Genomic DNA, 12,115 nt, shown 5'->3' with positions numbered 1-12,115 from the left:
TTAACCTGCCACAGGGCAGACAACGTCTCCTCGTCTCATTTTCAATCTCCCCGACCGTAGCCGTGACCCATTCACTGCAGCCTCTGTCTGTCAGGACGCCTTTTATAAACATCCAGCAGCGCAGTTACAACCTCCGTTCAAAATCTCGCCTCTGTAAGACAGCATATCCGACAGCGCCGCGCTCCCTCACTACTGACCCTCCCACAGTGCGGCGCTCCCTCAGTACTGACCCTCCGACAGTGCGGCGCTCCCTCAGTACTGACCCTCCAACAGTGCGGCGCTCCCTCAGTACTGACCCTCCGACAGTGCGGCGCTCCCTCAGTACTGACCCGCCGACAGTGCGGCGCTCCCTCAGTACTGACCCTCCGACAGTGCGGCGCTCCCTCAGTACGGACCCTACGACAGTGCGGCACTCCCTCAGTACTGACCCTCTGACAGTGCAGCGCTCCCTCAGTACGGACCCTCCGACAGTGCGGCACTCCCTCAGTACTGACCCTCCGACAGTGCGGCGCTCCCTCAGTACCGACCGTCCGACAGTGCGGCACTCCCTCAGTACTGACCCTCCGACAGTGCGGCGCTCCCTCAGTACGGACCCTCCGACAGTGCGGCATTCCCTCAGTACGGACCCTCCGACAGGGCGGCACTCCCTCAGTACTGACCCTCCGACAGTGCGGCACTCCCTCAGTACTGACCCTCCGACAGTGCGGCAATCCCTCAGTACTGACCCTCCGACAGTGCGGCACTCCCTCAGTACTGACCCTCCGACAGTGCGGCACTCCCTCCGTACTGACCCTCTGACAGTGCGGCGCTCCCTCCGTACTGACGCCCTGACAGTGCGGCGCTCCCTCAGTACTGACCCTCCAACAGTGCGGCGCTCCCTCAGCACTGACCCTCCGACAGTGCGATGCTCCCTCAGCACTGACCCTACGACAGTGCGGCGCGCACTCAGCACTGACCGTCCGACAGTGCGGCGCTCCCTCAGCACTGACCCTCCGACAGTGCGATGCTCCCTCAACACTGACCCTCCGACAGTGCGATGCTCCCTCAGCACTGACCCTCCGACAGTGCGATGCTCCCTCAGCACTGACCCTCCGACAGCGCGGCGCTCCCTCAGCACTGACACTCCGACAGTGCGGCGCTCCCTCGATACTGACCCTCCGACAGTGCGGCGCTCCCTCAGTACTGACCCTCTGACAATGCGGCGCTCCCTCAGTACTGACCCTCCGATAGTGCGGCGCTCCATCAGTACTGACACACCGACAGTGCGGCACTCCCTCAGCACTGAACCTCTGACAGTGCGGCGCTCCCTCAGTACTGAACCTCTGACAGTGCGGCGCTCCCTCAGTACTGACCCTCCGACAGTGCAGCGCTCCCTCAGTACTGACCCTCCGACAGTGCAGCGCTCCCTCAGTACTGACCCTCCGACAGTGCTGCGCTCCCTCAGTACTGACCCTCCGACAGTGCGGCGCACCCTCAGTAATGACCCTCCGACAGTGCGGCGCTCCCTCAGTACGGACCCTCCGACAGTGCGGCGCTCCCTCAGTACGGACCCTCCGACAGTGCGGCACTCCCTCAGTACTGACCCTCTGACAGTGCGGCGCTCCCTCTGTACTAACCCTCCGACAGTGCGGCGCTCCCTCTGTACTGACCCTGCGACAATGCAGCACTCCCTCCGTACTGACCCTCTGACAGTGCGGCGCTCCCTCAGTACTGACCATCTGACAGTGCGGCGCTCCCTCAGTACTGACCCTCCGACAGTGCGATGCTCCCTCAGCACTGACCCTCCGACAGTGCGATGCTCCCTCAGCACTGACCCTCCGACAGTGCTGCGCTCCCTCAGCACTGACCGTCCGACAGTGCGGCGCTCCGTCGATACTGACCCTCCGACAGTGCGGCGCTCCCTCAGTACTGACCCTCTGACAATGCGGCGCTCCCTCAGTACTAACCCTCCGACAGTGCGGCGCTCCCTCAGTACTGACACACCGACAGTGCGGCACTCCCTCAGCACTGAACCTCTGACAGTGCGGCGCTCCCTCAGTACTGAACCTCTGACAGTGCGGCGCTCCCTCAGTACGGACCCTACGACAGTGCGGTACTCCCTCAGTACTGACCCTCTGACAGTGCAGCGCTCCCTCAGTACGGACCCTCCGACAGTGCGGCACTCCCTCAGTACTGACCCTCTGACAGTGCAGCGAACCCTCAGTACGGACCCTCCGACAGTGCGGCACTCCCTCAGTACTGACCCTCCGACAGTGCGGCGCTCCCTCAGTACCGACCATCCGACAGTGCGGCACTCCCTCAGTACTGACCCTCCGACAGTGCGGCGCTCCCTCAGTACGGACCCTCCGACAGTGTGGCATTCCCTCAGTACGGACCCTCCGACAGTGCGGCACTCCCTCAGTACTGACCCTCCGACAGTGCGGCACTCCCTCAGTACTGACCCTCCGACAGTGCGGCAATCCCTCAGTACTGACCCTCCGACAGTGCGGCACTCCCTCAGTACTGACCATCCGACAGTGCGGCACTCCCTCCGTACTGACCCTCTGACAGTGCGGCGCTCCCTCCGTACTGACCCCCTGACAGTGCGGCGCTCCCTCAGTACTGACCCTCCAACAGTGCGGCGCTCCCTCAGCACTGACCCTCCGACAGTGCGATGCTCCCTCAGCACTGACCCTACGACAGTGCGGCGCGCCCTCAGCACTGACTGTCCGACAGTGCGGCGCTCCCTCAGCACTGACCCTCCGACAGTGCGATGCTCCCTCAGCACTGACCCTCCGACAGTGCGATGCTCCCTCAGCACTGACCCTCCGACAGTGCGATGCTCCCTCAGCACTGACCCTCCGACAGTGCGACGCTCCCTCAGCACTGACCCTCCGACAGCGCGGCGCTCCCTCAGTACTGACCATCCGACAGTGCGGCGCTCCCTCGATACTGACCCTCCGACAGTGCGGCGCTCCCTCAGTACTGACCCTCTGACAATGCGGCGCTCCCTCAGTACTGACCCTCCGATAATGCGGCGCTCCATCAGTACTGACACACCGACAGTGCGGCACTCCCGCAGCACTGAACCTCTGACAGTGCGGCGCTCCCTCAGTACTGAACCTCTGACAGTGCGGCGCTCCCTCAGTACTGACCCTCCGACAGTGCAGCGCTCCCTCAGTACTGACCCTCTGACAGTGCGGCGCTCCCTCAGTACTGACCCTCCGACAGTGCGGCGCTCCCTCAGTACTGACCCTCCGACAGTGCAGCGCTCCCTCAGTACTGACCCTCCAACAGTGCAGCGCTCACTCAGTACTGACCCTCCGACAGTGCAGCGCTCCCTCAGTACTGACCCTCCGACAGTGCAGCGCTCCCTCAGTACTGACCCTCCGACAGTGCAGCGCTCCCTCAGTACTGACCCTCCGACAGTGCAGCGCTCCCTCAGTACTGACCCTCTGACAGTGCGGCACTCCCTCAGCACTGACCGTCCGACAGTGCGGCGCTCCCTCAGCACTGACCGTCCGACAGTGCGATGCTCCCTCAGCACTGACCCTCCGACAGTGCGATGCTCCCTCAGCACTGACCCTCCGACAGTGCGATGCTCCCTCAGCACTGACCCACCGACAGTGCGATGCTCCCTCAGCACTGACCCTCAGACAGCGCGGCGCTCCCTCAGCACTGACCCTCCGACAGTGCGGCGCTCCGTCGATACTGACCCTCCGACAGTGCGGCGCTCCCTCAGTACTGACCCTCTGACAATGCGGCGCTCCCTCAGTACTGACCCTCCGACAGTGCGGCGTTCCTTCAGTACTGCCACACCGACAGTGCGGCACTCCCTCAGCACTGAACCTCTGACAGTGCGGCGCTCCCTCAGTACTGAACCTCTGACAGTGCGGCGCTGCCTCAGTACTGACCCTCCGAAAGTGCAGCGCTCCCTCAGTACTGACCCTCCGACAGTGCAGCGCTCCCTCAGTACTGACCCTCCGACAGTGCATCGCTCCCTCAGTACTAACCCTCCGACAGTGCGGCGCTCCCTCAGTACTGACCCTCCGACAGTGCGGCACTCCCTCAGTACTGACCCTCCGACAGTGCGGCGCTCCCTCAGTACGGACCCTCTGACAGTGCGGCGCTCCCTCAGTACTGACCCTCCGACAGTGCGGCACTCCCTCAGCACTGACCCTCCGACAGTGCGATACTCCCTCAGCACTGACCCTCCGACAGTGCGATGCTCCCTCAGCACTGAACCTCTGACAGTGCGGCGCTCCCTCAGTACCGAACCTCTGAGAGTGCGGCGCTCCCTCAGTACTGACCCTCCGACAGTGCAGCGCTCCCTCAGTACTGACCCTCCGACAGTGCAGCGCTCCCTCAGTACTGACCCTCCGACAGTGCAGCGCTCCCTCAGTACTGACCCTCCGACAGTGCAGCGCTCCCTCAGTACTGACCCTCCGACAGTGCGGCGCTCCCTCAGTACTAACCCTCTGACAGTGCGGCACTCCCTCAGTACTGACCCTCCGACAGTGCGGCGCTCCCTCTGTACTAACCATCCGACAGTGCGGCGCTCCCTCTGTACTGACCCTCCGACAATGCAGCACTCCCTCCGTACTGACCCTCTGACAGTGCGGCGCTCCCTCAGCACTGACCTTCTGACAGTGCGGTGCTCCCTCAGCACGGACCCTCCGACAGTGCGGCGCTCCCTCAGTACGGACCCTCCGACAGTGCGGCGCTCCCTCAGTACTGACTCTCCGACAGTGCGGCGCTCCCTCAGTACTGACCCTCTGACAGTGCGGCGCTCCCTCAGTACTGACCCTCCGACAGTGCGGCGCTCCCTCAGTACTGACCCTCCGACAGTGCGGCGCTCCCTCAGTACTGACCCTCCGACAGTGCGGCGCTCCCTCAGTACTGACCCTCCGACAGTGCGGCGCTCCCTCAGTAATGACTCTCCGACAGTGCAGCGTTCCCTCAGTACTGACCCTCCGACAGTGTGGCGCTCCCTCAGCACTGACCCTCCGACAATGCGATGCTCCCTCAGTACTGACCCTCCGACAGTGCAGCGCTCCCTCAGTACTGACCCTCCGACAGTGCGGCGCTCCCTCAGTACTGACCCTCCGACAGTGCGGCGCTCCCTCAGTACTGACCCTCCGACAGTGCGGCGCTCCCTCAGTACGGACCCTCCGACAGTGCGATGTTCCCTCAGCACTGACCCTCCGACAGTGCGATGCTCCCTCAGCACTGACCCTCCGACAGTGCGATGCTCCCTCAGCACTGACCCTCCGACAGTGCGGCGCTCCCTCAGCACTGAACCTCCGACAGTGCGGCGCTCCCTCAGTACTGACCCTCCGACAGTGCGGCGCTCCCTCAGTACTGACCCTCCGACAGTGCGGCGCCCCCTCAGCACTGACCCTCCGACAGTGCGGTGCTCCCTCAGCATTGGCCCTCTGACAGTGCGGTGCTCCCTCAGTACTGACCCTGCAACAGTGCGGCGCTCCCTCAGTACTGACCCTCCAACAGTGCGGCGCTCCCTCAGTACGGACCCTCCGACAGTGCGATGCTCCCTCAGCACTGACCCTCCGACAGTGCGGCGCTCCCTCTGTACTGACCCTCCGACAGTGCGGTGCTCCCTCAGTACTGACCCTCCGACAGTGCGGTGCTCCCTCAGTACTGACCCACCGACAGTGCGGTGCTCCCTCAGTACTGACCCTCCGACAGTGCGGTGCTCCCTCAGTACTGACCCTCCGACAGGGCGGTGCTCCCTCAGTACTGACCCTCCGACAGTGCGGCACTCCCTCAGTACTGACCCGCCGACAGTGCGGCGCTCCCTCAGTACTGACCCTCCGACAGTGCGGCGCTCCCTCAGCACTGACCCTCCGACAGTGCAATGCTCCCTCAGCACTGACCCTCCGACAGTGCGGTGCTCCCTCAGCACTGACCTTCTGACAGTGCGGTGCTCCCTCAGCACTGACCCTCCGACAGTGCGGCGCTCCCTCAGTACTGACTCTCCGACAGTGCGGCGTTCCCTCAGTACTGACCCTCTGACAGTGTGGCGCTCCCTCAGTACTGACCCTCCGACAGTGCGGCGCTCACTCAGTACTGACTCTCCGACAGTGCGGCATTCCCTCAGTACGGACCCTCCGACAGTGCGGCACTCCCTCAGTACTGACCCTCCGACAGTGCGGCACTCCCTCAGTACTGACCCTCCGACAGTGCGGCGACCCCTCAGTACTGACCTTCCGACAGTGCGGCACTCCCTCAGTACTGACCCGCCGACAGTGCGGCGCTCCCTCAGTACTGACCCTCCGACAGTGCGGCGCTCCCTCAGCACTGACCCTCCGACAGTGCAATGCTCCCTCAGCACTGACCCTCCGACAGTGCAATGCTCCCTCAGTACTGACCCTCCGACAGTGCGGCGCTCCCTCAGTAATGACTCTCCGACAGTGCGGCGCTCCCTCAGTACTGACCCTCCGACAGTGCGGCACTCCCTCAGTACTGACACTCCGACAGTGCGGCGCTCCCTCAGTACTGACCGTCCGACAGTGCGGCACTCCCTCAGTACTGACCCTCCGACAGTGCGGCGCTCCCTCAGTACGGACCCTCCGACAGTGCGGCGCTCCCTCAGTACTGACCCTCCGACAGTGAGGGACTCCCTCAGTACTGACCCTCCGACAGTGCGGCACTCCCTCAGTACTGACCCTCCATCAGTGCGGCAATCCCTCAGTACTGACCCTCCGACAGTGCGGCACTCCCTCAGTACTGACCATCTGACAATGCGGCGCTCTCTCCGTACTGACCATCTGACAATGCGGCGCTCCCTCCGTACTGACCCTCTGACAGTGCGGCGCTCCCTCAGTACTGACCCTCCGACAGTGCGGCGCTCCCTCAGCACTGACCCTCCGACAGTGCGATGCTCCCTCAGCACTGACCCTCCGACAGTGCGGCGCTCCCTCAGCACTGACCGTCCGACAGTGCGGCGCTCCCTCAGCACTGACCCTCCGACAGTGCGATGCTCCCTCAGCACTGACCCACCGACAGTGCGATGCTACCTCAGCACTGACCCTCCGACAGTGCGATGCTCCCTCAGCACTGACCCTCCGACAGTGCGATGCTCCCTCAGCACTGACCCTCCGACAATGCGGCGCTCCCTCAGTACTGACCCTCCGACAGTGCGGCACTCCCTCAGTACTGACACACCGACAGTGCGGCACTCCCTCAGTACTGAACCTCTGACAGTGCGGCGCTCCCTCAGTACTGAACCTCTGACAGTGCGGCGCTCCCTCAGTACTGAACCTCTGACAGTGCGGCGCTCCCTCAGTACTGACCCTCCGACAGTGCGGCGCTCCCTCAGTACTGACCCTCCGACAGTGCAGCGCTCCCTCAGTACTGACCTTCCGACAGTGCAGCGCTCCCTCAGTACTGACCCTCCGACAGTGCAGCACTAACTCCGTACTGACCCTTTGACAGTGCGGCGCTCCCTCAGTACTGACCATCTGACAGTGCGGCGCTCCCTCAGTACTGACCCTCCGACAGTGCGATGCTCCCTCAGCACTGACCATCCGACAGTGCGGCGCTACCTCAGCACTGACCCTCCGACAGTGCGGCGCTCCCTCAGCACTGACCCTCGGACAGTGCGATACACCCTCAGCACTGACCCTCCGACAGTGCAATACTCCCTCAGCACTGACCCTCCGACAGTGCAATACTACCTCAGCACTGACACACCGACAGTGCGGCGCTCCCTCAGTACTGACCCTGCGACAGTGCGGCGCTCCCTCTGTACTGACCCTCCGACAGTGCGGCGCTCCCTCTGTACTGACCCTCCGACAGTGCGGCACTCCCTCAGTACTGACCCTCCGACAGTGCGGCAATCCCTCAGTACTGACCCTCCGACAGTGCGGCACTCCCTCAGTACTGACCCTCCGACAATGCGGCACTCCCTCCGAACTGACCCTCTGACAATGCGGCGCTCCCTCCGTACTGACCATCTGACAGTGCGGCGCTCCCTCTGTACTGACCCTCCGACAGTGCGGCGCTCCCTCAGTACTGACCCTCCGACAGTGCAATGCTCCCTCAGCACTGACCCTCCGACAGTGCGGCGCTCCCTCAGCACTGACCGTCCGACAGTGCGGCGCTCCCTCAGCACTGACCCGCCGACAGTGCGATGCTCCCTCAGCACTGACCCGCCGACAGTGCGATGCTCCATCAGCAATGACCCTCCGACAGTGCGATGCTCCCTCAGCACTGACCCTCCGACAATGCGGCGCTCCCTCGGTACTGACCCTCCGACAGTGCGGCACTCCCTCAGTACTGACACACCGACAGTGCGGCACTCCCTCAGTACTGAACCTCTGACAGTGCGGCGCTCCCTCAGTACTGAACCTCTGACAGTGCGGCGCTCCCTCAGTACTGACCCTCCGACAGTGCGGCGCTCCCTCAGTACTGACCCTCCGACAGTGCGGCGCTCCCTCAGTACTGACCCTCCGACAGTGCGGCGCTCCCTCAGTACTGACCCTCCGACAGTGCGGCGCTCCCTCAGTACTGACCCTCCGACAGTGCGGCGCTCCCTCAGTACTGACCCTCCGACAGTGCGGCGCTCCCTCAGTACGGACCCTCCGACAGTGCGGCGCTCCCTCAGTACTGACCCTCTGACAGTGCGGCGCTCCCTCAGTACTGACCCTCCGACAGTGCGGCACTCCCTCAGTACTGACACACCGACAGTGCGGCACTCCCTCAGTACTGAACCTCTGACAGTGCGGCGCTCCCTCAGTACTGAACCTCTGACAGTGCGGCGCTCCCTCAGTACTGACCCTCCGACAGTGCGGCGCTCCCTCAGCACTGACCCGCCGACAGTGCGATGCTCCCTCAGCACTGACCCGCCGACAGTGCGATGCTCCATCAGCACTGACCCTCCGACAGTGCGATGCTCCCTCAGCACTGACCCTCCGACAATGCGGCGCTCCCTCGGTACTGACCCTCCGACAGTGCGGCACTCCCTCAGTACTGACACACCGACAGTGCGGCACTCCCTCAGTACTGAACCTCTGACAGTGCGGCGCTCCCTCAGTACTGAACCTCTGACAGTGCGGCGCTCCCTCAGTACTGACCCTCCGACAGTGCGGCGCTCCCTCAGTACTGACCCTCCGACAGTGCGGCGCTCCCTCAGTACTGACCCTCCGACAGTGCGGCGCTCCCTCAGTACTGACCCTCCGACAGTGCGGCGCTCCCTCAGTACGGACCCTCCGACAGTGCGGCGCTCCCTCAGTACTGACCCTCCGACAGTGCGGCGCTCCCTCAGTACTGACCCTCTGACAGTGCGGCGCTCCCTCAGTACTGACCCTCCGACAGTGCGGCACTCCCTCAGTACTGACACACCGACAGTGCGGCACTCCCTCAGTACTGAACCTCTGACAGTGCGGCGCTCCCTCAGTACTGAACCTCTGACAGTGCGGCGCTCCCTCAGTACTGACCCTCCGACAGTGCGGCGCTCCCTCAGTACTGACCCTCCGACAGTGCGATACTCCCTCAGCACTGACCCTCCGACATTGCGGCGCTCCCTCAGTACTGACCCTCCGACAGTGCGGCGCTCCCTCAGTACTGACCCTCCGACAGTGCGGCGCTCCCTCAGTACTGACCCTCCGACAGTGCGGCGCTCCCTCAGTACGGACCCTCAGACAGTGCGGCGCTCCCTCAGTACTGACCCTCCGACAGTGCAGCGCTCCCTCAGTACGGACCCTCCGACAGTGCGGCACTCCCTCCGTACTGACCCTCCGACAGTGCGGCGCTCCCTCTGTAGTGACCCTCCGACAGTGCGGCGCTCCCTCTGTACTGGCCCTCCGACAGTGCAGCACTCCCTCCGGACTGACCCTCTGACAGTGCGGCGCTCCCTCAGTACAGACCCTCTGACAGTGCGGCGCTCCCTCAGTACTGACCCTCCGACAGTGCAATGCTCCCTCAGCACTGACCCTCCGACAGTGCGGCGCTCCCTCAGCACTGACCCTCCGACAGTGCGGCGCTCCCTCAGCACTGACCCTCCGACAGTGCGATACAACCTCAGCACTGACACTCCGACAGTGCGATACTCCCTCAGCACTGACCCTCCGACAGTGCGATGCTCCCTCAGCACTGACACACCGACAGTGCGGCGCTCCCTCAGTACTGACCCTCCGACAGTGCAGCGCTTCCTCAGTACTGACCCTCCGACAGTGCGGCGCTCCCTCAGTACTAACCCTCTGACAGGGCGGCACTCCCTCAGTACTGACCCTCCGACAGTGCGGCGCTCCCTCTGTACTAACCATCCGACAGTGCGGCGCTCCCTCTGTACTGACTCTCCGACAATGCAGCACTCCCTCCGTACTGACCCTCTGACAGTGCGGCGCTCCCTCAGTACTGACCCTCAGACAGTGCGGCGCTCCCGCAGTACTGACCCTCCGACAGTGCGATGCTCCCTCAGCACTGACCCTCCGACAGTGCGGCGCTCCCTCAGCACTGACCCACCGACAGTGCGGTGCTCCCTCAGTACTGACCCTCCGACAGTGCGGAACTCCCTCAGTACTGACCCGCCGACAGTGCGGCGCTCGATCAGTACTGACCCGCCGACAGTGCGGCGCTCCCTCAGCACTGACCCTCCGACAGTGCGGCGCTCCCTCAGCACTGACCCTCCGACAGTGCAATGCTCCCTCAGCACTGACCCTCCGACAGTGCGGTGCTCCCTCAGCACTGACCTTCTGACAGTGCGGTGCTCCCTCAGCACTGACCCTCCGACAGTGCGGCGCTCCCTCAGTACTGACTCTCCGACAGTGCGGCGCTCCCTCAGTACTGACCCTCGGACAGTGCGATACACCCTCAGCACTGACCCTCCGACAGTGCAATACTCCCTCAGCACTGACCCTCCGACAGTGCAATACTCCCTCAGCACTGACACACCGACAGTGCGGCGCTCCCTCAGTACTGACCCTGCGACAGTGCGGCGCTCCCTCTGTACTGACCCTCCGACAGTGCGGCGCTCCCTCTGTACTGACCCTCCGACAGTGCGGCACTCCCTCAGTACTGACCCTCCGACAGTGCGGCAATCCCTCAGTACTGACCCTCCGACAGTGCGGCACTCCCTCAGTACTGACCCTCCGACAATGCGGCACTCCCTCCGAACTGACCCTCTGACAATGCGGCGCTCCCTCCGTACTGACCATCTGACAGTGCGGCGCTCCCTCTGTACTGACCCTCCGACAGTGCGGCGCTCCCTCAGTACTGACCCTCCGACAGTGCAATGCTCCCTCAGCACTGACCCTCCGACAGTGCGGCGCTCCCTCAGCACTGACCGTCCGACAGTGCGGCGCTCCCTCAGCACTGACCCGCCGACAGTGCGATGCTCCCTCAGCACTGACCCGCCGACAGTGCGATGCTCCCTCAGCACTGACCCACCGACAGTGCGGCGCTCCCTCAGTACTGACTCTCCGACAGTGCGGCGTTCCCTCAGTACTGACCCTCCGACAGTGCGGCGCTCCCTCAGTACTGACTCTCCGACAGTGCGGCATTCCCTCAGTACGGACCCTCCGACAGTGCGGCACTCCCTCAGTACTGACCCTCCGACAGTGCGGCACTCCCTCAGTACTGACCCTCCGACAGTGCGGCGATCCCTCAGTACTGACCTTCCGACAGTGCGGCACTCCCTCAGTACTGACCCGCCGACAGTGCGGCGCTCCCTCAGTACTGACCCTCCGACAGTGCGGCGCTCCCTCAGCACTGACCCTCCGACAGTGCAATGCTCCCTCAGCACTGACCCTCCGACAGTGCAATGCTCCCTCAGTACTGACCCTCCGACAGTGCGGCGCTCCCTCAGTAATGACTCTCCGACAGTGCGGCGCTCCCTCAGTACTGACCCTCCGACAGTGCGGCACTCCCTCAGTACTGACACTCCGACAGTGCGGCGCTCCCTCAGTACTGACCGTCCGACAGTGCGGCAGTCCCTCAGTACTGACCCTCCGACAGTGCGGCGCTCCCTCAGTACTGACCCTCCGACAGTGCGGCGCTCCCTCAGTACTGACCCTCCGACAGTGCGGCACTCCCTCAGTACTGACCCTCCGAAAGTGCGGCAATCCCTCAGTACTGACCATCTGACAATGCGGCGCTCCCTCCGTACTGACCATCT

The 12,115-nt window shown here is 63.9% G+C and overlaps 1 protein-coding gene across 1 annotated transcript in view; it reads right to left on the bottom strand.

Annotated features, from left to right (window-relative positions):
* LOC121272929 (myocyte-specific enhancer factor 2D homolog) overlaps positions 1–12,115 on the bottom strand; it is a 217,166-nt gene that overhangs the window by 102,895 nt on the left and 102,156 nt on the right. The window lies entirely within an intron of this gene.

The sequence above is a fragment of the Carcharodon carcharias genome, chromosome 36 (genome assembly GCF_017639515.1).
Source record: "Carcharodon carcharias isolate sCarCar2 chromosome 36, sCarCar2.pri, whole genome shotgun sequence".
In the NCBI taxonomy this organism is placed as follows: domain Eukaryota; kingdom Metazoa; phylum Chordata; class Chondrichthyes; order Lamniformes; family Lamnidae; genus Carcharodon; species Carcharodon carcharias.
Note: the sequence above shows the minus strand (reverse complement) of the source record. Positions and strands in the feature narration are given on the sequence as shown.